Below are 27,382 nucleotides of genomic sequence, written 5' to 3'. Positions count from 1 at the left end.
AGATAATCATATCATTATCCACAAGTATCAACCTATATGCATGGGCTACACAAATGTATGTACCCCAAAAAAACTCAATCAAGGTGATTGAGGGTACTCCTTGTCCACTTGAAACTATTAAGAGTATGTTTATCACATATCTCCCTAACCAACCTTTGGAATGGTAACTTTGGAACTGTGTTATTATGCGCCTTCATTGCCTTTTTTATCTCTCTTAGACATCTCATAGTTGATGAAAAACTTCTCTTATGCTTTATTGGTGGCTTAGATGGCTCAAAAGACCAATGAATCTTCTGAGCAATATTCCTAGGATCAACTTTCTACTTCCTTGCTATGGCTTTTATTCTAGCCATAGCTAAACTCACCAAATGTAAAAACAAGTCCTAGTAATACAATCAATAACCCAATCATGTCCACATGGATGTATAAAATGGAAAAACCATGCCATACAACAAATACACATCTATCAAAATCATGTTTCATACGACATGCTTCAAAGGAACAAAACTAAAGCTAAAAATGAAACGTAAAAAATAGGCAAGTCAAGCAAAAGCAAGCAACTACTTTTACACTTTACACAACAAACGTGCAAAGTTCCTGCATCAACAGGTGAAACGTGAGACCAAGCTTGCACCAAAAAAAAAAAAAAAAGATTTTTGTTTCATACAATAGGGGTATAGAATTCCTCTATCAACATGAGAAATGCAAGATTGGGCTTGCAAGCAAGACTTCCTCTATCAATATGAGAAATGAAAGATTAAGCTTGCAAGCAACTTACAACCACCAATTTTCATGTTTTATACGACAAATATTCAAGATGACACGGAGATAATACCAATAATGCATAAAACCCAATGCGCTAGCCACGAAACAAGACGTGAACACTAAAGTTGCATTTCATGTGACAAGTTTGCTTCAAAGAACCAAGAAAACTAGTTTTTTTGGCCCATACCTTGTGATTGCTGAAGTGCGTGTCTTGGAGTATTGAGACCTAGTAAGATATTCTTGCTAGAGTTGGGGAGCTTATTGCCTCAAAAGGGATAAAATGAGCATTTACTCAAAAGGTTGGATTGAAATGCTAGAGTTTATCTCAACTCAAGAAAAATAACATTGGAATGTTTAATTATACCGTGTTTGATTACACTTTGTCTTATTAAACACTTTTTTTACACCCCAAAATAGCATCACATGTGAAAAATTACCTTTTAAAAAGAAAAAATTAAAGTGCTCTCTTTTTGAGTTTAAAAATGTCATTTTTGACACAAGTTTTGAAAATGACTCTATTATAAAATACTTTTTTTAAAAGTCTTTCAAGAGAGGATCTCACATAAGCTTTCCATTTTTTGACGCAATCTTCTCATATCTCCATCAAAGTTGAGCAAAGTCCTCCTATGCCCCATTGCAATAAAAAGCACAACATCCATCACCTAGTGCCCTGCAGTATCAACAAATCAAACCCTAGAAGTGATCATTTCAACTAAATTTTTGGTTGACCGTCTTGTGAAACATGATTTTTCATTTGTGAGTTGTGTTTATCTTAGTTGTTTCTCATGTTTCATATGAATGCTTGAATAGTGAACTTTTTTTAAATCTTGTCATATGTTGCATTGTGTGCTATTCTCATCCTTGTCTTGTATTTCACATTTCATACAACACAGGTTGTAATGTCCATCTCATAATGTATTTTTCAATTTTTCTTTTTCAATTGATTTTCTTGTTTGCAATTGTTAGTTTTTGCAAGGCTAGAATGTCAAAAAGGAAGCTTTCCCTTGAGGGAATGGAGGAAGAAGAATTGGAGAACACATGTGATGATAGACTCTTTGATTTTCTTGAGAAGATAGGAAACCCGACCAAGTTGATCTACATGAAGGATATGTTGAATGCTCCTTTTGATTTACAAAAGGCCTTAGGAGATCTTGAAGAGAAACTTGAGGTGTATAGGCAATATCATGCTAGACATGCAAAGAGTCTTACAATTGATAGTTATAGTCATTTTAATGCTATGATCCAAACAACCAATTTTTCCAAGATAACTTTGATTACCAAGTTTTATCTTATTTATGAGAATTTTACAAAGCATGAAATAAATTGTCCTTTTCATTGGGATCAACAATAGCGTCTATCCAAAAAGACATAGGATTTATTGTGTATCTCTAATATATGGAAGATTCTTCTTGAGAGAAAGTGCAAGACAAGAAGGGAGAAGATGTTGCATGCATAGATTTAGAGATTCAAAAGAGAGTAGAGATATTTCAAGAGGATGTCAAGAAGAACCAGCTAGTGCAAGGTTTTGATCGTGCTATATTTAAGAGTGACAATATCACAAAGGTAGAAGAGAAGGATAGAGAATTGAGTACAAAGACTAAAGAATGCCCTCTTGATGGTATCCCTATATTTCCTCCTTACCTTATCAACAAAGAAACATATATATGGCTTAATGATATCCAACACCTTTTTGAACTTAGAGAAGATTAATGCTTAGTTGTCTTAATAGCATAGAGCCAAATTGACAAGGATCTCATAAGTTATGAACCATGTCCGCTAGCAGCTCTAGATGTTGAGGGGGAGAATTTCCAAGATAGTTCCATAGCCTTGGATTCATGTATTGATTAGATTGTGGAATATGAAAAGAGAGACTACCCACAAAAGAAGGGTTCTTAGAGATCCAAGACTTGGAATTGAAGGCATCGGGTATGAAGAAACACTAAAGCCTCCATTAGAGAAAAAGTCAAATAACTCAAAAAATCTTTACGATGAGAGAATTTTTAAATATGAGAAAATCCTAATGTATGAAATATATTTCTAAGATCTTCATAGGCTTAATGCTAGAGTTTTGTTGTACTTAATGGGTAAGTGAATTTAAGATTTTCACCTATTGACAAATAAAACTTTTTTGGTTCTTATGCATATTAAAATTGAAGACCTTGCTAGCTTGGAAAAGCCAATGGCTCTAGGAAACTAAATCTTGAGAAAAGTGAAGGCCTTGACCACTATATTAGAAGTTTGAATAATTTATCACAACATATTCTCAAGCTCTCCAAGTTTACCAATGATGGCTTTAAAAGCTATTTTCAAAGTCATTGAATTTGAAGTTTTCAATAGAGGAGTGGAGAAGATAATTTTGGTGGAGTGGAGAAGGAAGAACCCATAAGGGTTTTTTGCTACATGTCTAGTTACAATGGGCCTAGAGTTAGATACTATGGAGTTATTAGCTCCTATTTACTCTCCCATGTAGGAGATGCAAAAGATTTGAAGCTTCTTCCAAGCTACAAAAAGTAAGAGTTTTTGAAATGCAAAGGCCTAATCTAGTAGGATGAAACCAAAGATTCCTCTACAGCAAAATCAAAGTGAAGGATTTTAAAGAGTCAAGGGTTTCTTGAAACCCATCTTTTGTCTTCTCTTTGTTTAGTTTGTAACCATTCTAAAAATCTCTACTTTGTACAAGAATTTAGTTATTCCTCTTTTCTTTTTTGGGTAACAATTTGTATGGTTTCTGCAAAAGATAATATGCAAGATGTGATTGTGTCTTTAAGCTTAAATTTATGCCAAATTTGTCTATAGAGCCATTAAAAGACCTCTAATAAACTATTTTCTTTGACTCTTCCTCCTTCGTGTCTTGTATATCTAAAGAATTTTGTTATTACTTAATAATGTGCTTTTTCCATGGCTTGGGTTGACTAGATAGATAGGCTTCCATATTGTTTGATTAAATATTGACTATAATTGTACAAAATATGCTGCACATTTAAAAATTAAAGAGAGATAGTTAAAATTTTTATATAATTAGATAATGAAAAAATGTAGCAATGCAAATTTCTTACCATATAGTGAGTGAAGTGTTGATTATCCCAAGTTTTTATCATTGTCTTTTTGAAAAGGCTTAATTAGTCTTTGAAGCCTTTCAGATCATCATATTTTTAATTATTTCTATCACAATTAAAAATATTTAAATTTCCATTGAGTATGTATCATGGTTAAACCCCCATTTCTGGAGTTTATCTTGTCAAGTTTTCAATGAAAGCCTAGCAATCTTCTTGTTAACCCCTTCTATGAAGGCATAACCAAGGAGAAGCGTGTAGAAGAAAGAAAAAGAAAAAAACAAAAATTATAAAAGCATAAGAAAAGAATAATATAATAACATTTTAGTGAGTTTATTTTTAAAAATTTAGTAAATTACTTGAAATTATTTTTGTACAAGACCACTGGACTCAATCTTGTGTAAATTGTAATAACTAATGTTAGTCAAGCTAGTCATCAGTAAAACAAGTAAAAGATTATAAATGGTATATGCAAGTGAGAGAAGTCAGTCTAGGAAAATGCAAAAGGAGGATGCCAAAAATTAAGGCTATGTAAAAAAACCTTAAAGTGAATGGATAAGCTCATTCTTGTGGTATCCAATCTTGAGAGCTCTCTTCTTGCCTCTTGCTTGCTTCTTCCTTTTGTGTGTGTTTGTGTGTGTCTGTGTACGTGTGAGAGGAAAAGTAAGGGATTGGTTGGAGAAGCTCTTGCTTCTCCTTCGTCTTTCTATTCTCTTTCTTCTTCTTTAGGGAGCTTGCATGGCAATTGAGGCAAAGGAGGTGGAGCTCACTTGAGGTGTGTTACATGCATTGTGGAGCCATTGACAAGCCTTTCATGGAAAGACTACAATGAGAAGGTAAATTGGTAAGTTTACTACACTCATTTGGAAAGTTACAATGTTCAGGTGGGAGATAGCCATAGCAACATTGCTTGAAACTCTTGAAATAATAAGTAGTCCATAAGCCCAACGATCTAGCTCGCAAGAGTGAGAACATTTTGGTTTCATTGTCGAGACCAATGGATTTGAGTAACTACATGCACACACTCTATGCCATGTGATGGAATAGGAGATTGTACTTTGAAACACCACACGAATTTGCATAGGACAAACAGATTGAGAGGCAATCAATTCACTCTTCTTGAGTATTGGTATTTTAGTTGTGGTTTTGTATTGGAATTTTTGTGAGAAGTGTAGGAAGATAGAAGTAAACCTTAGAAAATTTTAAAAAGATATACATCTCTTAACCATCTGATATTCGACAGAAAAGCAAAAGAGCAAGGGGTTTCTACAAGCAAGGGGTTTGAAAAAGTCTGCAAGTTGCTCAAAAGCAAGGTTCTTGCTTTTCTTGGAGCTAGTATTGGATTTTTGAGTTTGCTTTTTGCATTTGTGTTGGGTGTTCACATTTGCGCCTTTCGCATTTTCTTTTTGTGAAGATTTTATGTAGAGAGAGAACTATAAGAGCAATGAGGACAAGAGAGAAGGCATCAGTAGTTGGAATCTTACAGAAAAGAAGGAGTGAAGGGAGAAGACTAGTCGATTCTACTCCATCTTCATCTTGGATAAGGAAACTTCTAGGTATGACTCCCATGAGCTTTTGAGGATTGCATTGGGTTGTTTCCGATGCACAAGACATAAACATGTCTAATAGCTTTCATAAGGCCTTCAAATTTTGACTAGCCTAGTAGAGTTATTTACTTATGTTCAAATAGGTCCCAAGCCATTGTATGGACAAATCGACAAGGCTAGTAAGACTTGGATTGGGGACTTCAAAGGCTTTTGATAAGCCTTGGAGTGTTGATATGGTCCACTCGATTCAAATGCCAACATGCCAATTAATTCCTCATGTAATTCAACCAATTCCATCAAGAGGTTCTTAGGCCTTATTGGTTGTTGTAAGGCCAACCAAGGCCAAAAGTAATCCTAACAAGGCTAAAAGGGCTTTAGAAATTAAAACATAAGAAGCACATGTGCACTCAATACGGTCGATAGGCTGCTCGGTGGCTTACAAAGGCAAAAAGCTTTTAATATTTTTATTCCTCTCTCTAATTTGGCCTATGGCCATTTAGCCTCGAACAATTGGCCTAAGGCCAAATAGCCCTTGGAGGATTACCTATAACCAAATTTGTCATAAGACAATTGCATCAGGCCAAATTTGCCTAAGAATGATTGCCTCAAGGTAAATTTGAGGTGGCCAAGGCTCGATGGCTCTCCAATCGGCCTTGACGTGGTTATAGGTAGCTTCAATGCTGCCACAAAGCGACAAGCGAAGTTGTCGTGTAGTGGAAGTTGGACAATCCATGCCTCCTCTTTCTCTCTTCTCCTTTCCCCTTCTATTTCTATTTTTTTCTTCCCTTTTTCTCTCTCCCTCTTCTCCCAATTCTCGATATCTAAATTTCTCTCTCTCTCTCCTATTTTTTCTTTTTTTCTTCTTCTCTCTCTCTCTTCATTCTCTTTTTTTTTGTTTCTTTATCTTTCTCTCCTTTAAATTTTATATTTTCTCTCTCTACAAATCTCTCTCTATGATCATATTCTCTCTCTTCTTCTTCTTCTTCTTCTCTCTCTCTCTCTCTCCCCTTTTCTTCTCCCCCCTCCTCTCTCTCTCTCTCTCTCTCTTCTCTCTCTCTCTTAAATGTTATCTTTCCTCTATAATTCTCTCTCTCTACTTTCAATCTCTCTCCTCTTTTTTCTAATTTTTATTCTCTCTCTTAAATTTGATCTTTCTTCTCTCTCTCTCTCTCTCTCAATTCCCCCTCACTCTTTTTCTTCTTCTTCTCTCTCCCTTCCCCTCCCCTCTCTCAAAAAATATATGAAAAACTTTGTCAAAAATATTTTTATTTAAAATATATTTTAAAATATTTAATCAAAAAGAAAATAAAATTTTAAAATAATTTTTAAAAATATTCAACTAAAAGATAAGAAAAAAAGAAATGAAGTTTAAATTAAAAGTATAATCTGAGAGAGAGAGAGAGAGAGAGAGAGAGAGAGAGAGAGAGAGAGAGAGAGAGAGAGAGAGAGAGGGTTTAATTGAAAAGAGGAGGGGGAAGAGAGAGAGTGTGCCTAAGTAAACGTGAGAGAAAAGAGGTTTTAATTAAAAAGGATAGGTTTGGGAAGCCAGCTCAAGGTTCAAGACTTTTGGAACCAATTAATTAAAAGAGCAGAAAAAGAGAAAAAAGAAAGTGAAGTTTAAATTAAAAAGTTTAATCAAACTAAAAGAGAAAGAGAGAGAGGGAGAGAGACTTTTGATTTAAAAGATAAACTTTTGATTTAATCAAACTAAAAGAGAAACTTTTGATTTAAAAAGGGGGAGAAAGAGACCTCTCTCTCTCTCTCTCTCTCTCTCATTTTCTTCTCTCTCTACTTTTCTCTCTTTCCCCCTCCCTCCCTCACCTCTCTTTTTCTTCTCTCACCCTCTCCTCTTTTTTACTTTCTTCTTCTTCTTCTTCTCTCTCTCACTCTTCATTTTCTCTTTAATTTTTTAATTTTCTCTATCTCTTTTAAATTTTATATTTTCTCTCTCTATAATTCTCTCTCTCTATATTCATATTCTCTCTCTTCTTTTTTTTCTTATTCTTCTTCTTCTCCTCCTCCTCCTCCTCCTCCTCCCCCCCTCTCTCTCTCTCTCTCTCTCTCTCTCTCTCTCTCTCTCTCTCTCTCTCTCTCTCTCTCAGAGTGACTCCTGAAGTGGAAAGACGGAGCGAAAGTAAGAGCTATGGTGGAAAGACCAAGAGCAAAAGAGAGAGACACATACAATGTGAGAACTCCAACAGTCACAATATATGATCAGCCTTCCCTTTATTCAAATGTCACTGAAAGAGTAAAAAATAAAGTGACAGTGATGGGCGCCTGCTACTTGCAGTGTATAGGTGTGTGGGTATGTGGGTACTATCAATATAACTAATACATGGGGGGTTAGGCACATGTGCCTTTACCCCCAACAACCTCCCACTTAAAGGCAAATGTGCCCCTAGTGATGAGGAGAGAACAAGAAAAAAGTGACAATGTACATAAGTACAATAGGATGAGGAAAGATGGCATCTCATCTAATGCCCATCAACTTCCTATGGAAGGCAAAGCACTCCACTGAGAGACTTTTAGTGAGCAGATCTCCATGATTTTGGTTAATTGAGAACTTGACAAGGTCAATGAACTTGTCCTCAATGACCTTGCGAATATAGTGGTAATGCACCTTAATGTGCTTCATCTTTGCATGGAACACCAAATTCTTAGACAACTGAATAACACTCATAGAATGCGAATGTAGTGTAAAAACCACATCAGTAATGCCAAGGTCTACCACCAAACGGCCTAGTCAGAGAGCCTCCTTGCAAGCCTCACTTACTGCAATATACTTTGCCTCTATAGTAGATAGGGTCGTGCATCATTGCACCTTGGACATCCAAGAAATAGCACCTCCAACAAAAGTGAAAACATAGCTAGAGGTGGACTTCCTATTGTCTACATGTCCCGCATAATCAGAGTCAGTGTACCCCATGAACCTATATCGTGGCCACCATAGCATATGCACATAGTCGTTGTGCCTTCATGTACCCCATGGTACCCTTAACAGCACCCCAATGCCATCAACTAGGTGTAGCTATATAGCATGCCACAACTCCTAATGCAAATGCTATGTTAGGATGAGTGGCTATCATGCCATACATCAATTTGTCCACTACAGATGCATAAGGAATCTTGGCCATCTTGGCTTTCTACTCATCAAACTGTCGACAATCGTCTTGACTAACCTTTACATGAGAAGGCAAAGGATAGCCAATAGGCTTGACATCCTCCACAACATCTTGTAGATGAAATCGCTCAAGGACCTTCTGGATGTACTCCTTCTGACAAGTAGAGAAGCCCCTTAGAGAATGCACATCCCAAGAATATGTGAGGCCTATCCCATGTCCTTCATCTCAAAGCTCTTCTTCAAATGACCTTTCAAGGCATCCAACTCATCACATGAGCACTCAGAGCAATCAACATATCATCCACATAGAGAATCAAAATCATAAGGCTGCCATCACAAGTCTTTTTCGTGTATAAACACAAATCCATGTCATTGCAAAAATATCCCTCTAAATACATAAAGACATCAAACTCGTGGTACCATTACCTAGGTGCTTGCTTAAGGCCATAAAGGCTCTTCCTTAATCTGCATATACTAGGTGGTCCCTGCTAGGTTTTGCAAAGCCCTTAGGCTACTCCATGTAAATCTCATCATGCAAGTCCCCACGAAGAAAAGTCATCTAGATATCCATCTGAGAAAGAAATATCACCTCTACACATGGCCCCATCATAAAGTAAGGGGCTCACCAGCATTTGTCACCATAAGATAATCCATAGAGGACTCAAACCATGCAAGTTGTTGTCTATCTCTAGTAGAATACCTCAAGGCTGTGGCTGTTGGACTTATACATCCTATGGAGCATCATGGACCCGGGCCACAAGGGCACCTACTATTGCTCTGCAAGCTGTCTAGCTAGTTGTACAGTAGTAGGAGGCTACTCTTGAAATATCACCTTGTGTACCTCAATGACATGCCCAAGCTGATTATGCATTTTCTCCTCGTGGAAAATAACATCATGGCTATGGATAATCTTCCGAGAAGCCTACAGATTCCATAGGTGATAGCTCATCTCACCTACATCTCCATAACCAAGAAAGATGCATTTTCTAGACTTAGAATCCAACTTATTGTGCTTGTCCTTGGATACATAGCAGAAAACCTCATAATCAAAGACACACAAATGAGTATATGAGGGAGGATTTTCAAACCACATCTCCTTTGCAACCTGATAATCAAGAGCGGTACATGGGATTCAATTTATCAAGTGTACAGCAGTAGTAATTGCCTCTACCTAAAAATGATGTGATAAGACTACTTGGCTAAGCATAACTTGCTCCTGAATTGTTCCATTCATCCGCTTAGCCATATCATTTTGGGATGGGGTATACAGGGCAGTGAATTGATGCTTAACACCCCTCTTGTCACAAAACTACTCAAAGGATTTAAAGACATACTCAACCCCATTATCTAACCTTAGGGTATTTCGTCCTATACACAGACTGGTTCTCAACCAAAGTAAGCAAACACTAAAATACACCCAAGACTTCCAATTTCTACTTATTAATACGATATGCCCAGACCTTACGCATATAGTCATCAATGATAGTAACGAAATACTTTTTGCTACTTGACTTAAAGGGCATGGGACCACATACATCTGAATGAACAAGAGCCAAGGGGTCACCCATGTGTATCATACCAGACTTTTTATGTATATTGCATGCTTGCAAGCCATATAAACAATGATCACAAGACTCAGAACATTTATAGTCAAGGGGTAGAAGATACTGCAAATGGGTAAGCATTTTATTCCTTTCAAGGACATATACCCAATGCGACGATGCCACAGAGATACATGTGGAACTGCAACCATTGCCAAAATATGGTGATCCAGATACAAGCAAGGGGTAGAGAGTATTGGACTTAGCACCACTTGCATTGACAAGATTCCCAAGGGTAATCTTCCATGAGGAATCACCAAAAGAAACTACGTAACTTGCATCATCCAAAGTGCCAATAGAGATAAGGCTCTTTGTGAGAGACGATACATGATATACATCATGAAGAGTAAATATGCAACTTGAACCAAACTACAGTTAGACATCACCGATACCAACTATCTCCAATGCCAAGTCATTACCCAAATAGACAAATCCAGTCATACTACGATAGGAGTGAAGCCACTCTTTATGAGGGGTCACATGAAAGAATGTCCCTGAAATCTATTAGGCAACATTAAGTATACCTTGACAAAGCATTAGTCAGATGTGAAGTATGAAGAGAAAAAGTTGCAAGTATGAAATCATCATAAGAATGAGTCTGCACAACATTAATCTCTTCAATCTTAACAATGGACTTGCTAGGGACAATGATGTGATCATCAATTTTGTCCCATACTTTATCTTTTCCCTTGTGCTTACCTTTGTGCATTTTATGACACTGCGGCAAAATATGTCCTGCCTTCCCACAGTAATAACAAGTCACTATGAGACTATCAATGTGGCTGAGAGCGAAACTATTGAGAGTCTCTCCCACCACAGGTAATATTGCCCCTACCATTATTGCCTCTAATTGTCAAGGCATAAGAGGTGTAGGAAGCATCAATGTTCTTTTTGTTAACCTCTTCAATCAAGACTACACCCTCTACATCCTACAACTGTAACCCATTAGTAGGTATGTTGGCACACATAGCAGTACAAAAGGCATCCCATCATTTATATAGTGTAACTAAGAGGAACAAGGGAAGAAGAGTGCCCTTGAGTTCAATCCCCTGAGAAGACAAATGGCTGATAATGGAATGAAGCTCATTTAAGTGAGTCGGCATAAAAATGCCCTCCTTTATGCAAAGGTCCATGAGTTGCTTCCACCAATATATCTGAGAAGTGGGGCTCTACTTGTCATAGACATTGTGAATCTTTTCCCATAATTCCCATGTGGACTGCCCCTTAGAGACAACATTATAGAACACCTACTTAGAGAGGGACATTATGATGGTGGACTTACATAGCTCATCTAATTCAGCCCCCAATCCTCTAGATTAGTATGTTCGTACTTGACACCCTTATGTTTCAAAGGCCTAGCCTACATTTTCTACACTAAAACTTGCAAGATTTGGCCTTTCAATAGTTGTAGTTGGTGCCATTCAACTTGTCAATATTAAAGATAGCACTATCACTCGAGCCACCAGCCATAATGGATGCAAACAAGTGTACAAACTATCAAAGTAGGTTGCTATAATTATTGCAAACATTCATAAAACCACTATCACATCAAGTTGAAAACAAGGGCTACTGACCAAGTAATTAACTGTTTGCAAACTCAATGCAAAGAAATATCAAGTGAAGGTGATTGCTTGCATAAATAGTGTAGTAAACTGTAATTACAGCATGTTAAAGATAAAGTAAATTAGTAAGAAATCAATGTGAAAGAGGAGCAATCATAAACATAAGACAAACTGCACTTGCTAGGGAATAGCTCCAACTAGTAGTGAGTGAATATGTGATTGGCACTGAGAACTATCAAAGAATTAGTCTGTCAGACTGAGATATATCCTACAGGCATAACCATCATGCATAGAGTGGGTCTCACAAGTAACAAAAGGAGACCACAACTAAGGCACAATGGACTGAGCAACGTCACAAAAGATCAATACATAACCAACCAAGATGCATACTTCATTGAGAACATCGTGAGAGCCATAGGTGCCAGCCCAAGAGGAATGTCAAATCAAACCATTAAGCATCAACTACATACATAAAGCATGACACGAGGATGTACATGTCACCAAGTCTCATGGTCTCACTAGAAGACCCTCAAGCTCAACTACATAACCAAATGCTCAATATAATATCCAAGTGCCAAGTAGTGGCTCCCACTAGAATAAAAGTTGAATGCCACAGACGAGAAAACAAAGCTCAAAACATCATGTGGAAGGCATCCATATATCCAAGATCCAAGTAGCATATATCTAGGAGCATCTAACATAGGTAACTTGAAAAGCACTTACTGGAGCATTAAATAACTATATATAATTGTGAATGACAACCAATGTCAAGATTCAAAGCTCCAATCTCAACTCAAAAGCAAACCGGTGTCATGCTGCTACATGCACATCGTGTAAAAAAAGCTAGAGTGTGGCTTTCTTATTGATTTAGAGAGCCAATGCCATTTTAGACATTAGTGTTAGTGTCCATGGTTCAAAAATATTAGATTTTTGGACAAGTTTTAGCATATTTTTGATATTCTAGATATTATTTCTTGTAAAAAATCCATAAAATTGTAGACAACTTCTAGATTAGGATGACATGTAAAAGAAAGCATGTAGCTTTTAGCCAATTTGAGAGGATTTTATGTAAAAAGAGAGATTGACGAAATTGTGCGATGCGCGACTGCTGTTTTCATGCAGTTAACAGCACTCCGAAGTGGGAGATGAAGGAGTGATCTGGCAAAATTTTGGTCAAGTGTCTTGGTATTTTACCCCCCTTTCAGAGCCAATGGAAGCATCAGATTGGCGATCTAAGTAGCATAAAGGAAGGTATTATTTTATACATGTTTTTGTCTATTAGAGTTTTATCTTCTCATTATGCAGGAATAAACTGACAGGCTTCATCTCTGTTAGTATTCTTGTACATTTTCTATTTCTTTTTGTGAGTACTCTTCTACATCTTCTATTTCTTCAAACCCCTTCTCTTTCGTCTACTCCTCTCCTTGAATCTCCCTTCTGTTAGCAGAGTATTTGTCAGCTCATGTGTGAGTCTGAGCTTGATCTGGACTGGGCATTTTTATTAGGTATTTTAGGTATTTTTCTGGTGTGGCATTTTATGCCAGTGGAGCATTTTATGCACCAGTCGGCCAGCATTAAATGCTGTCCGACCAGCATTATTGCTCCCTACTTTTTCAGCCTATTTATACTCAGTGGCTCCTCCTCAGTCAGTCACTTCATCTTCACCATCTGCAGACTCTGTGGAGAGAGGAGCCAATGCCAGTGCCCACGCAACCAGTGACTCACTGTTGTATGCGACTGTCTCGTGTTCAGATATATGGATTCCATTTCCCGTGCATACATCTGAGTTCTCATCTGTATCGTGTTCTTTTCTTTTCTCTTTTTGTCTTGTGTTTTAGCAGTTTATTTCAGCACATGTTTATGCTTCCACCGCTGCTCCACTTCTGTCATGGTATCAGTTTTCAGGATTTGTGTTTCTGCTGTGTTTTCTTGCTGATTTCAGGACTGTTTTGTATCCCTGCTGATCAGACGACTGCTGTTGCAGCCAGGCGACCTGTTTTGGGGCTGTTTTCAGCCTGCGTTTTTTGCAGTTTTACCATCGCCTGCTGCCTCCGCACCCTCTGCTGCCTACGCACCCTTTGTTGCCTGCGTTTTTCATCTGCAGCTGCTGGCGACAGTTTTCTACCTGTTTTCTCCAGTTCACAGCCTGCGTTTTGCTGATTCAGCATCTCTCGTGGCTGGGTGACTGTCACTTCAGGCCGTTTTCTCTGTTTTTGGCAGTTTTTGACTGATTTTTTGACTTTCTGCAGCAGATTTTGTCTTCTATTGATCAGATTTTGGGTTCTATTGCATGTGAACTCTCATTTTCTGTAGTCTGTGCTTGTGTTTTGGCTGTGTTTCCTCTCTAAATTCCATCTCTTCTCTACTTCTCTTCTTATCCTCTCCATATGGCTCCTCCGTGCACTTCCACTAATGATAAGTTACATGGACCTAATTATCTCACATGGAGTGCTGTCATGAAAGCTTGGTTTGTGCAGAAGCGGTTATGGTACATGGTCTATGGAGCTATTCCTAGACCTCTCCGTCCTTTTCCTCTTCCTGAAGACTTTGATGAGGACAACCATGAGGCATCCTTGAGATTACAGGGGCGGCTTCCAGCACATTATGGAGGTGAGGCTTATGTAGCTTCAGAGAGGGGTGACAGGAAGAAGAAGTCGCAGGCCCAGTGTTACCACTGTGGCAAGAAGGGATATTTGCGGAAGGACTGCAAGAAGTTAGCGGCTTCCAGGAAGAAGGAGCAGAAGACGAAGCGGGATGTTGACTCTACCGATGAGTTCTCTCCTTCATCAGACTCCGACTCCGATCCTCCGACCAAGGTGAAGTCCAAGGTGCGGAAGGGATCCTCTTCTTCGGATCGCGGGAAGGGCTTGGTGGCCCCTTCCTCGGCTGCTTTCTAGTAGTGGTGATGAGGTCATCCCTCACGACTCTCTTGTGCCAGAGGGGGAGTGTGAGCGGGTGTTCAGATGGGGCAGCCGAGCCTCATCTATATTTTTATACAGGTGCACAGGTTCCAGAGAGGGACGTCCCTGACGCATCGATTTCAGTCTGGCGGAATCCAATCCTGGAGCTGGGATTGACATCTAGGTTCATGCTGAGCTGGTTATCTGACAGAGAGCGGGAGGCTTTCGTTTGGAGCTCACATGAGGGGACACTTTGGCGGTCTGGCCAAAGGCGGAGAATCCATGGTCACCTATGTTCAGAGGCATTTTTGACAGGATGGTCTTGTATGCTAATGCGAGACATTGGTGATGGACACAGAGACATGCTATGATCTTCTCTATTTTCAGGTGTTTGGTACGATCGACATCGACATCAGGTTCTCTCCGAGGCACCTTGGTGGTGGCTTGATCACCCACTGCTTGGGTATCCATGGTTCTACTTGGTGGTTCTATGTTGTATAGTTTCTGATCCCTTTTCATTGTACTATTGTATTGTATTAGATCACTCATGATCTGAGAGAGGGTGTTAGCAGAGTATTTGTCAGCTCATGTGTGAGTCTGAGCTTGATCTGGACTGGGCATTTTTATTAGGTATTTTAGGTATTTTTCTGGTGTGGCATTTTATGCCAGTGGAGCATTTTATGCACCAGTCGGCCAGCATTAAATGCTGTCCGACCAGCATTATTGCTCCCTACTTTTTCAGCCTATTTATACTCAGTGGCTCCTCCTCAGTCAGTCACTTCATCTTCACCATCTGCAGACTCTGTGGAGAGAGGAACCAGTGCCAGTGCCCACGCAACCAATAACTCACTGTTGTATGCGACTGTCTCGTGTTCAGATATATGGATTCCATTTCCCGTGCATACATCTGAGTTCTCATCTGTATCGTGTTCTTTTCTTTTCTCTTTTTGTCTTGTGTTTTAGCAGTTTATTTCAGCACATGTTTATGCTTCCACCGCTGCTCCACTTCTGTCACCTTCACCCTGTTGTCTCTTACCCCCGTGGTGGACTTTCAACACCAAACGCTCCGACACCGTGTTAGGGAAAATTTATGCTATCATCAGAGGTGAATTTTAGAATATATTTGGGTTGATTTGGGGCTGATACCTTCAGCCATATTTAGAGAATCGGCTATATCATTTTTCTTTTAATTCATTTCTTACTCTACATAAGACATCTTGTCAAAATATGCAAGTATTATGTGCCCCTATGGCAAGGCAATGTTTGTAGATCATTCATAGATGCTTTGAGTTAAACTAAGAGGAACTTTTTCTCTTATTTCTTGGTTGTGGTAACTTATCCTTATCAGGAACTCAATTTGAAGCTCTCTTAAAGCAAGTCTCTTTGCCCTACAAGCCTTGTAATTGACTCAAAAGCTTTTGTCCCTAACAGTCTACATTGAATGTAATCATGCAAAGTTGATTCATGCTATGGCATCATGTATGAATGATACATGACAATATATTGTACTTGATTTTATAATTTGTGATTGCTTTTACAGTCAAGAAAACAAGCTTGATTTGAGTTAGAACTTATGAGATAATACTCTTGTGATCTTTGCTAAGAACATGTAGTTGGAAGCTCTATTAACATCTTCAAGAACTTGGCTTGAAATCTTCAACCTTTTTCTTATATCTACCATCTCCGGAGTCTAAGCTCTTAAAACCCCATACATTCTTCTCTCTCAAACCCCTGTGATTGACCATGAAGTACCTCTTGAGCCTTTAAACATTCACTGTAATCTACTTATCTCTTGAAGACACATCTCCATCTATCTTGTCCAGTTTTCTTGCCAAACCCCTGTGGTGACCTTCAACCCTACGCACTGCAACATTAGTGAACCCGATGTGAAGGTCAGTGTAAGAGAACCCCAAGATGGAGGATTCTTCAGGAGATACTCTACAACAGTTGGTGCGGATACTACAGCAGACTCAGCAACAACAAATCCAAATGTTACAACAACAATAACAAAGGCAAGACAATGATTCCACAACTATCAAGGCCCTAGAGGAAGTTGGGCAAGAATTAAAACAATTTAATGGTCAAAATGTCTCTGTTTTCATTCACTTGTATGTTGAGAAAATGCTCTTCTTTGGTGTACCGCAACATGCATGGAGTTGCTACTTTGCCAAACTAGCCAAGCATGGTCTTCAAGAAAGAATCCATGGTCTTTTTCAGCAAGATGCGGATTGGGCTGCATTCAAAAAAGCCCTACGCGAAGAATTCTTCTTAGAAGACTCTGGCCTAATGATGAAGAAAAGCTTCACTGATTGGGTTGAGAAACCCAACAAAGCTTTAGCTGCAATACCTTTATACAATGAGTTTGAAAGTAAATTTGGACAACTTGATGCTGAAGACCAACAAAGTATGGAAGGTCAAAAGATTGAATTATTCCTTAAGGCTGTAGATCCCATTCTACAAGAGAAGCTTGCTGATCATTTGGAAGATGCTACCTCCGAATTAGGATTCAAGACTATATGGACAAACGTTACTGATGCATTTAACATGATTGCTTGAAGAGAGCGGATACGACTAAGATTGGGTTCTACTTAAACTTCAACAACTCCATTGATAGAGCTTGTTCCACCTTCAAAATCCCCTATTCCTTTGACTTTCATTCTAAAAATTATGTCATGGATGAACTCATTAAGAGCACGCATGACCTTCATCTAAATCTTACAAAAATTAGTTCCAAGGTGGAGAAGCTAGATGTCAAAGTTGAAGAACGAGGATGATCATAAACTCAAAGACCCATGAGAGAAGGCTATAAGAGGCGATGTATTTGGTGTGACAGCCAACAACATGACAAGAGGGAGTGTTCTGCCTTCCGTGAGGCTGACACAAAAGCTCGTCTTTTGAAAAGATGAAAAAAATCATGTAGCTAAAACCGTTCTTTCACTGGAGCCAAATTTTGACAATGGTGGAATGAAGAAAAGATTAGAAGATTTAGCTGTAAGGAATGCCTACGCAACAATTGATGCAGCTATCTATGGACTGCAAATTGAACTAACTAAATCAAATTTGAAAGCATGTAAAGCTAATGTGCAATCTAAAGTATGGATGCATGCACTAGATCAAATGGAACATGGCAAAGCAGCCAAAGAAGATTTGCAGTCAATGCATTTGAGGAATAACTAGTTAGAAAGAACCGATAGATTCTTTTTCTACTTTTGCATATTTGGCTGACGTCAATCATAAAGAACTCTTCATTGAAGAAAAGAGAAGAAGAGAAGATGAACCACGGCCTTTCTCTTTTGGTCCTCCGAAACAGGTAACTAGAAGAACACCTGAACGACCAAAGCTTGCCAAAAAGATAACCCAATGTTGGGGGGTAAAGGCGCCTCCGCCGTGCCGCCCCGTGTATTACTACACTGACAGTGCCGCCCCGTGTATTACTACACTGACAGTACCCGCCACTGCACACTGCAGGTGGCGGGCGCCCGTCACGTCACTTTATTCTTTATTCTTTTAATGACAATTTGAATAAAGGAAGGCCCGGTCACACATTGTGACTGTTGGAGTTCCCATTTCTTGTCTCTCTATTTTCTTGCTCTTGCTCTCCCGCCATAGCTCGCGTTGAAGCTTCGATCCTTCTCACCTTTCAACTGGTATCAGAGCTTGGCATTCTCTTGCTCGAGCTCGACTCGGTGCTTCCCGACCTTCGCATCGACTCGCTTCACGCATTGGATCTCCATCCCGGTAGCCATATCCGATCTCCCCGAGCTCCCGTCACTCCCCGGCTTCCTGAGCACCTTCCCAGCGTATTGAGGCACCTTCAAGGCATTGATACTGAGGTATTTGATCATTCTTTCAGGGTTTTATTTCAGTCAATAGGTTGCAAACAGCAAGGGCAGCCATGGCTTCAAACCCTTGAAGCTTATTCTCCTCATATTGTGCCTTACACCTATCAAGGCTCAAAGAGTCTTGTCATAGGCCTTTGATAGGCCCTTCTTGAGCCGCCCATTACCCCCTTTTCAGCCCATGTGGAGCAGCAGCAAGTTCAGCACCAACAGGGCAGATTGCATCATTTTTTTCCAGGCTGTGAGCACTCATCTACTTCAGCTCCACACTTGGCCATTGCTTCTTGCTCTCTACCTTGATCAAGAGGGCTATAGACTTCATGTTTGATGTCATTCAAGCTTTGGGCATTGGTCTTGATCATTCGGGGCTGATTTCTTCAGATTTGGGACTGTCATAACAGGCTGAAAACAGGGCAGCACCATTGGCATTAGCATTTGTTGCTTATACTCCATTCCGGTTGTGCTATTGGATGCCCGTATGCGGTCTACATGATGCCTAGTGCCTTGGGAATGTATGCACATGATTATGCCATGATTTTGGCTTGAAATATTGGCTGATTTGGGACTGTTATTTAGTGTTATACAGTGCTGGAAACAGGGCAGCCACACTTGGCATTGGCATTTGATGCTTATACTCTACTCCGGTTACCTTATTTGATGCCCGTATGCGGTCTACTTCCTACCCGGATGTATTGGGGATGTATGCATTTGGTTTGACCATGATTTTGGCTTGAATTCGGGGCTGAAATCTAATGTTTAGAACAGTAAATACATGCTGGAATAACAGTGGGCTGAAGGTACTTTACAAGCTTTGGCACTTACCTACCGATACCGGATGTATGCTTTGAGCTTTGGCATGATGTCTCTGACATTTGGGGATGACTTGGAGCATATGTATGAGATTATGGGATGCTTTTGAGCTTCGCATTAGCTCCGTCTTCACTGGCATTTGGACCGACTTGGCATGCTCGTGGACCGCCTATGCCTCATGTCTCTGCTTGACAATTAGGCTTTTGCATTACATGCTTTGGTTTGTGACATATGCTATTTGGTTCATGTATGCCATACCGACATTTGGAGCTTGGATTTGGATGTATTTGAGCATTCCCGGCTTGATCACTGATCTTGGTTGCTATTTGGATGTCACTGAGTTGACCGAGAGCTTATTTGGGCTTATGTATTGCTTCATGGTTAATACGACCGGTGATTCATGTATGTCATGCTCTCTTGGATGCGCTTGATGCATTGACAGGGTCACTTATCACTGGTGCTTTCTCTTGGGTTGTTTGAGCTTTTGAGCTCGCTTTGTACACCTTTTGTGCCAGTGGGAGCATTTTACATGCTTGCTTGACCTTTGACAGTTGCATGCTATTGGAGCACTTACATGTATTTGGAGCAGTTTATGTCTTGAGCAGCTACATACGCATTGAGACTTTGGGATCATACTCCGATCTTTATGGATATGCATTGATGTACTCTTGGTTCACAGGATGCTTATGAGCTGAGTCTCATATTTGGATCTTTCTCTTTGAGCAGACACCTTTTTGTGTCAGGTTTTGGCAGTTACAGGAACACTTTGCCTAGAGTGTCTGGGGGTGTGCCTTTCACTGGCAGATGTTATTTTGACATGCTTCGGTGTTGAGCTCATGTTCTTTTCACTGTCATTGGCCTTGCTTATGTCCGTTTCATGCCGGCTTTGGACCTAGCATTGTTTGCTTGACATTGGATCCTATTTTGAGACAATTTGCTCTCTAGATTGCATACCTACAATTTATTACAGCAAGCAGTTATTGGTGGACTGAGGTGTACTTTTCATGCTGAAATATCCTGATTTGGTGTACCGTACCTAGTACTAAGTGGGCAGCAACTTTTGGCACACTTTGCTCGCTCTTTGAACCCTGTTTTGGTCATTTTTGGGCATTTTTTGCAGTAAAACAGCAAGCAGTTTTGGACTGTTTGGGCATTTCCAGCCTGCATAATGGCGTCATCTTCGCATGATAGTGCCATCTTTAACATTACAAAGTTGGATGGTACCAACTACTCTTATTGGAAGAGTCAAATTTGGCAGATCTTGGTGCAGAAATCTCAGATTAAGCCACTTCGGTTGAGTGGGGAGCAGCCTGAAACTATGGACAATGACGATTGGCTTGAACTTGATGAGCTATGCAAGTCCACGATTGTATTGTCTCTCACTGAACATGTACATTGTAATGTATTTGAGGAAGCACAGAGTGCATGGGATCTATGGAATAAGATCAAGAATCTTTATGATAAGAAAAGTCCGGCGAGTCAGATGTACTAGTTGAAGCAGCTTATGGATCTGCGCATGAAGGATAATGCGACTATGTCTGCTCACTTGAGCCAGTTCCACGCTATACTAAAGAACCTGACTTCGCAGGATATCACCTTTGGAGAGAAGTAACTCCTCTTTTCTTGCTTGGGACTCTGAATGAGTCATGGGATGTTTTCTATACTGCTCTTTGTGCCTCTAGTGCTACTCTAAAATTGGCAGATGTTGAGAGTGCTCTTCTTCAGGAAAATGTGAATCGCGAAAACTTGGATGCCTCTCGTGATAGTCATGCTTTGACAGTTAGAGGCAGGAATGACAGGAATGATCATGGTAATAACCGTGGTCATGACTCGCAGAAGGGTCGGTCTAAATCTTGTGGCAAGTCACGTAGTAAGTCGCGTGGGCGCAATGCAAATGTCACTTGTCATCATTGTGGGAAAAAGGACCATATTAGACCACAGTGTCATGAATTGTGCAATGAGAAGCGCAAGGATAAGGGGAAAGATAAAGTGCAGGAGAAGTCCTCTGATCGCAGCATAGTACCTGCGAAGTCCAGCGTCAAGATTGAGGAAATTAATGTCACGCAGACTGAGGAGTCCGATGGTGGTGATGAGTTTATACTTGCAGCTAGTTCTTCTGATGCTTCACACTTGACTAAGGCATCTAGTATGTATGCACAGTGCTGGTTATTGGATTCCGGAGCATCCTTCCATGTGACGCCTTACCGTGAGTGGTTCCACTCTTACCACACTATATCTGGTTCAGTTAGACTTGGAGACGACAGGTCTCTTGACATTGTGGGCATGGGTGATATTCAGTTGCAGTTTTCCACTGGCAGTTCATTTTTGCTTAGGGATGTACGTCATGTACCTGCGCTTACGCGCAGTCTTATGTCTGCAGGACAGCTGGATGATGCAGGATTTCATGTATGTTTTGGGGATTCTGCCTGGAAGATTACTCGTGGCAGACTTGTGCTTGCTAGAGGCGCCAAGTCTGGTAGCCTCTATCCTCTTGTTGTATCTGGGTCCTCAGTTGACCATGTTTTGGCAGTGGGTTCTATCCCACACGTATCACTTTGGCATGCTCGTTTAGGGCACATGTCTTTGAAGGGAATGAAAATGTTATCTAGTTTGCAGTATCTTCCGCCTTTGGATTATGCATGTTTTGACTCGTGTGATCATTGTCTTTATGGGAAGCACAATAGGTCTATGCATAAGAAATCGGGTAGGCCACGCATGAGTGAGCCCTTGGCATTGGTGCATTCCGATGTTTGTGGGCCTATGCCTTGCATGTCTATGGGTGGCGCGAAGTACTTCGTTACCTTCATTGATGATTTTTCTAGGAAAGTGTGGGCTTATCCCATAAAGCAGAAGTCCGATGTCTTGGCAGTTTTTCAGAGATGGCTTGCTCTTGTTGAGAACCAGACTAGGTATAGGCTGAAATGCCTTAGGACAGATAATGGGGAAGAATATGTCTCGCATGCTTTTGAGCAGTTTTGTGATGACAGGGGTATTAAGCGTCAGTTGACCGCCCCTTACACCCCACCCCAGAATGGTTTGGCTGAGCGCATGAACAGGACTATTCAGGAGCGTGTGCACTCTATGCTTGGCCATGCAGGCCTACCCCAGAGTTTTTGGGCTGAGGTAGTTAGTACGGCAGTGCATGTCATAAACCGATCGCCTTCCAGTGGATTGGATTTCCAGGTTGCAGAGGAAGTTTGGGCTGGTAAGCCACCCTCTTATGCGCATCTCCGTGTCTTTGGATGTGAGGCATTCTGCCATGTGCCCAAGGACAAGAGGAGCAAATTGGATCCAAAGAGCATTAAATGCATATTCCTTGGCTATGGTGAGTCAGGAGAGATGGGCTATCGCCTATGGGATCCGCAAGCGCGGAAAATAGTACGCAGCCATGATGTCGTCTTCCATGAAGACAAGATGCACAGGCAGCCTGAGAAGGTGGTTGAGATCCGCAGAGTGATCTTTCAGGAGGATCCTAGAGCTCCAGCACAGCCAGTAGTACAGCTTGCAGCAGTTCCTCCACAGGGCCAAGGTGTTGGACAGGCAGTTAGACAGGCAGTAGAGCCTGCGGTGAGACGGTCTGCTAGAGACAGACGCCCACCTGACAGATTTCAGCCCTCTATGCATTATGTTTTGGTTACAAATGCAGGAGAGCCTTTCACTTATGATGAGGCTATGCGCAGGGGTGACAGTCACTCCTGGGAGAGGGCTATGCAGTCTGAGATAGACTCCCTGCATAAGAATGAGACTTGGGATTTGGTTGCCTTGCCTAAGGGCAAGAAGGCTTTGCCATGCAAGTGGGTGTACAAGCTGAAAAGTATCCCTGGACACCCCAAGCCGGCATACAAGGCTAGATTGGTAGCAAAGGGTTTTAAGCAGGAACATGGTGTGGATTTTGATGAGGTCTTCTCTCCTGTGGTTAAGATGACCACCCTGCGCTTAGTCTTGGCTTTGGTTGCACAGCTTGACTTAGATCTATATTAGATGGATGTCAAGACAACTTTTCTACATGGGGACTTGCATGATGAGATCTATATGGATCAGCCTAAGGGCTTTGCAGAACCTGGCAGGGAGCACCTAGTGTGCAAGTTGAAGAAGAGCTTGTATGGCTTGAAGCAGGCACCTAGGGAATGGTATCATAAGTTTGATGCCTTTATGCAGTCACAGGGCTACAGTAGGAGTGCTATGGATCCGTGTCTTTACACGAAGAAAGCCCGTGATGGCAGTTTGCTTATCTTGGTACTCTATGTTGATGATATGCTGATAGCAGGGAAAGCTCATGATGAGCTAGATGCTCTTAAATCTCAACTGAAGAAGAGCTTTGAGATGAAGGATTTGGGACAGGCCTCACATATACTTGGGATGCGCATTAAGCGCGATAGGCATCAAGGGCTTTTGTATCTCTCACAGCGGGAGTACATTCATAAAGTCCTTGAGCGCTTCCGCATGAAGGACGTAAAGCCTATTGGCTATCCATTACCTTCTTATGTGAAGGTATCATAGGCCGATTGTCTGCAGACAGATGAGCAGAGGGTCGAGATGGCCAAGATCCCTTATGCTTCAGCCGTGGGCAGTTTGATGTATGCCATGATAGCCACTCGTCCAGATATTGTGCATGCAGTTGGTGTTGTGGCACGCTATATGGCTACACCTGGCAGCAGACATTGGGATGCCGTGAAGGGTATCATGAGGTCCTTGAAGGGCACAACAGATATGTGTATTTGCTATGGCAGTCAGGATACAGGGGTCGTGGGGTACACTGACTCCGATTATGCAGGACATGCAGATAGTAGGAAGTCCACTTCTGGCTATGTATTCACCTATGCTGGAGGGGCTGTCTCTTGGATGTCCAGGGTTCAGAAGTGTACGGCTTTGTCTACCACTGAGGCCGAGTATGTTGCAGCCACTGAGGCTTGCAAGGAGGCCATATGGTTAGGCCGTCTAGTTGTTGACCTTGGGATTGATGCTACACCTACACTGCATTTGGATTCTATGAGTGCCATTCAGTTGGCTAAGAATCCGGTCTTCCATGCGAAGACGAAACACATTGAGGTGAGGTATCACTTCATACGTGGTGTCGTGGAGGACAAGTCTGTTGACCTTGTCAAAATCTCCACTGACGAGAATCCTGCAGATCTACTCACGAAGAGCCTCACTACTGAGCGCTTTGCCTTCCTCAGGAGGTTGATGGGCGTTGGATGAGATGTCGCCTTTCCTCATCCCTTGTACCTATGTACATTTGTACTGTCTTTTCTTTTTCTTTTCTCTCTCACTAGGGCAGATTCGCCTTTAAGTGGGAGGTTGTTGGGGGTAAAGGCGCCTCCGCCGTGCCACCACCCCGTGTATTACTACACTAACAGTGCCGCCCCGTGTATTACTACACTGACAGTACACGCCACTGCACACTGCAGGTGGCGGGCGCCCGTCACGTCACTTTATTCTTTATTCTTTTAGAGACAGTTTGAATAAAGGAAGGCCCGGTCACACATTGTGACTGTTGGAGTTCCCATTTCTTGTCTCTCTCTTTTCTTGCTCTTGCTCTCCCGCCATAGCTCGCGTGCAAGCTTCGATCCTTCTCACCTTTCACCCCAAATCAAGAGATGGAAGCTGCGCCACAAACAAAGAAGACCGAAGGAAAGAAGAAAAACAAGCAGCCAAGCTACAAATTGCAGTTTGACATAAAATCTGCAACCGATCTCAAATGAGTCCTAGAATAACAAATTCTGGGAAGCAAAATTGAATTCACCTTAGGCGAAATTCTTGGAGTCGTCAAACGTGAATTCCATGATGTAATTATTAATGTAATCAAAAGGAAAAGACAATATGTTGGTGATGAAGCTGAAGAAATAGTGCATGCTTTTTTGCAAGTTCTTCGAGTTTTTGTGCAGGATGAAGAGAAGTTGACTTCACAAGGAATTCATCTTGAAGCAGTTAAAGAATTAATTGCAACAATTGAAGCTGAAGATAAAGAAAGCATGAATGCAAAAATTAAAGAAGTGAAACCTGAAAATGTAATGGTCAGCTGTTTCAAACCAGTTGGGCAGTCCACTCTCAAAAATAAGGCCGTCTATAGCACATGCATGAGGAGGAAGAGGCTCAATTCATTCCAAGTAGTCACTACTCCCGTACGCATTGGGCAAGAGCAACAACGGAGACAGTCGTCAAAATTGGAGAAAAAGAAACACCATGTATTGCACTCTTAGACCATGGCTCGGAGATAAACATCATGGCAAGGAGTCTCTAGGAAAGTGGCAGATGGCCCATAGATGTTGATCCAGATTAGCGAATGAGAGCTGCAAACAACTCTTCTTGAGAGTTATATACTGCATGTCCTAATGGGCAGGTAACTATTGGAGACATAAAAGAAAATTTTCACTTTTTTGTTCAAGATTCTTGTAGTTACCCTATCATTCTTGGGCAACCTTACATTTCTAAAGCCGGCTTGGAAACAAAAGCTCTTGATGATGGTTCTTCCTATGCTCAAATCTAAAGCAAGGATAATGAACGAGCTGTCCAATTTCTTACTGTCTGTGTTAACCATCATCGAAATAGAGATCAACTGCGTGATTATCCTGTGCCTCCTAATGCCCGAGAATTTAAGGGTTTTTGGGTTGCACTACTATAAAAGGAGGCTATGGCAGTACGTCATGTAAAAAGTTTGAACCTCCTTATGCTATAGAAACTATCTCTAGAAAATCTGTATGTATGTACAACCAATACTGTGGGCTATTATAAGTCTCTTCCAGCCATGACTAAAGCTGAAAGGACTTATTTATGTCATGTAGAAAGGGTGTTGAAAACTTATGACATGATGACTGAAAATGAAGATATTTCGAGTATTTTTTTTGGACTGATTTTTACTGACACATTGACTAAAATATATGTAGCTGCTCATACAAAAAATCAGGCTGAAAATCAATCCATAGAAGTATGTACATTGGATTTTTATCAAACAATTCAAGAATTTGTTAAGCAAGAAGACATTGGTTTACTCAACAAGGCTGAAGTGCAAGTGGAGACAAAAAACAAGATGATGGATAAGAAAGTCAAGCATGTGGCAGTCCCACTGCCTCCTAAAAGTGAAGGGCTAGCTGATAGGGCAGCAAATCAACCAAGTCTTCATGATCCTTCCAACATTGGTCATGAATTCACATCTAAAAGTATAAAAGAGCTCAAAACATGTGAAAATTCTTTCCGTTCGCCGGGGCTGAAAAACACTCTTTTATGCAAATGCTAATGAAACATGAAAAAGCTTTTGCATTTCAATGTGAAATAGGCTGTGTGGATCCAAGTATTGTGGCTCTTATGGTCTTTTTTATGGTCCCACATGTGCCTTGGAGCCTCAAGCACATTTCCCGTTCCAAGGGCACATTTGCCCAAATTATTTGAACTTCTAAATGAGAAGATCAGAATGAAGATTTTAGAACCTTCTTTAGCACCTTACTCAAATCGATGGTTTATCATTCCCAAGAAAAATGGATCTTTACGATTCATCCAAGATCTATAGCCCATTAATCGTGTCACAATCTGAAATGTTGGTTTGGGTCCAATTGTTGACGAGTTTGCTGAAGCTTTTGCATGTAGAGAAATTTATTCTATGGGCGACCTATATTCAAGATATGACCAATTTTAGCTTTCATTAGAAAGATAATACATTAACACAATGAAGACACCTCTTGGATTGGTCTGCATGTGCACTCTACCACAAGGTGCAAAAACTCTGTAGCCCATATGATGAATATGAAATATGCGATATTTAGTGCTTGCAAGAGAGAATCTAACCAATCAAGTTGAAGGTAAATCCTTAACAACCAAGACCACTCAAGGTGTTTGTCATTTTTTGCTTGAAGATGTGTTTTGCATATATGGTTGTGTGGGTAAAGTAACTGCAGATAGAGGAGAGTTGGATGCTGATGAGGCACGCAACTTCTTTGCTCAATTGGGTATTAAGTTGGATTTAACATCAGCCTACAATCCTGAAGGTGATGGGAAAAGTGAGAGAGGACACCAGCCTATTCTCAAAGCTCTAGCAAAGTTTTGTTGAGGAAAGATCAAAGAATGGCCTAAAATGCTAAATGCTACCTTTTGCATTATGGGCTAACCGAACTACTCACAGTACAGTGACTGGCTATATGCCAGTTGAACTTATGTATGGACAACAACCAATTATGCCAATTGAAGAATCTA

The sequence above is a fragment of the Lygodium microphyllum genome, chromosome 28 (assembly GCF_053477565.2).
Source record: "Lygodium microphyllum isolate KBCC chromosome 28, Lygodium_microphyllum_v1.1.10, whole genome shotgun sequence".
NCBI classification, from domain to species: domain Eukaryota; kingdom Viridiplantae; phylum Streptophyta; class Polypodiopsida; order Schizaeales; family Lygodiaceae; genus Lygodium; species Lygodium microphyllum.
Note: the sequence above shows the minus strand (reverse complement) of the source record.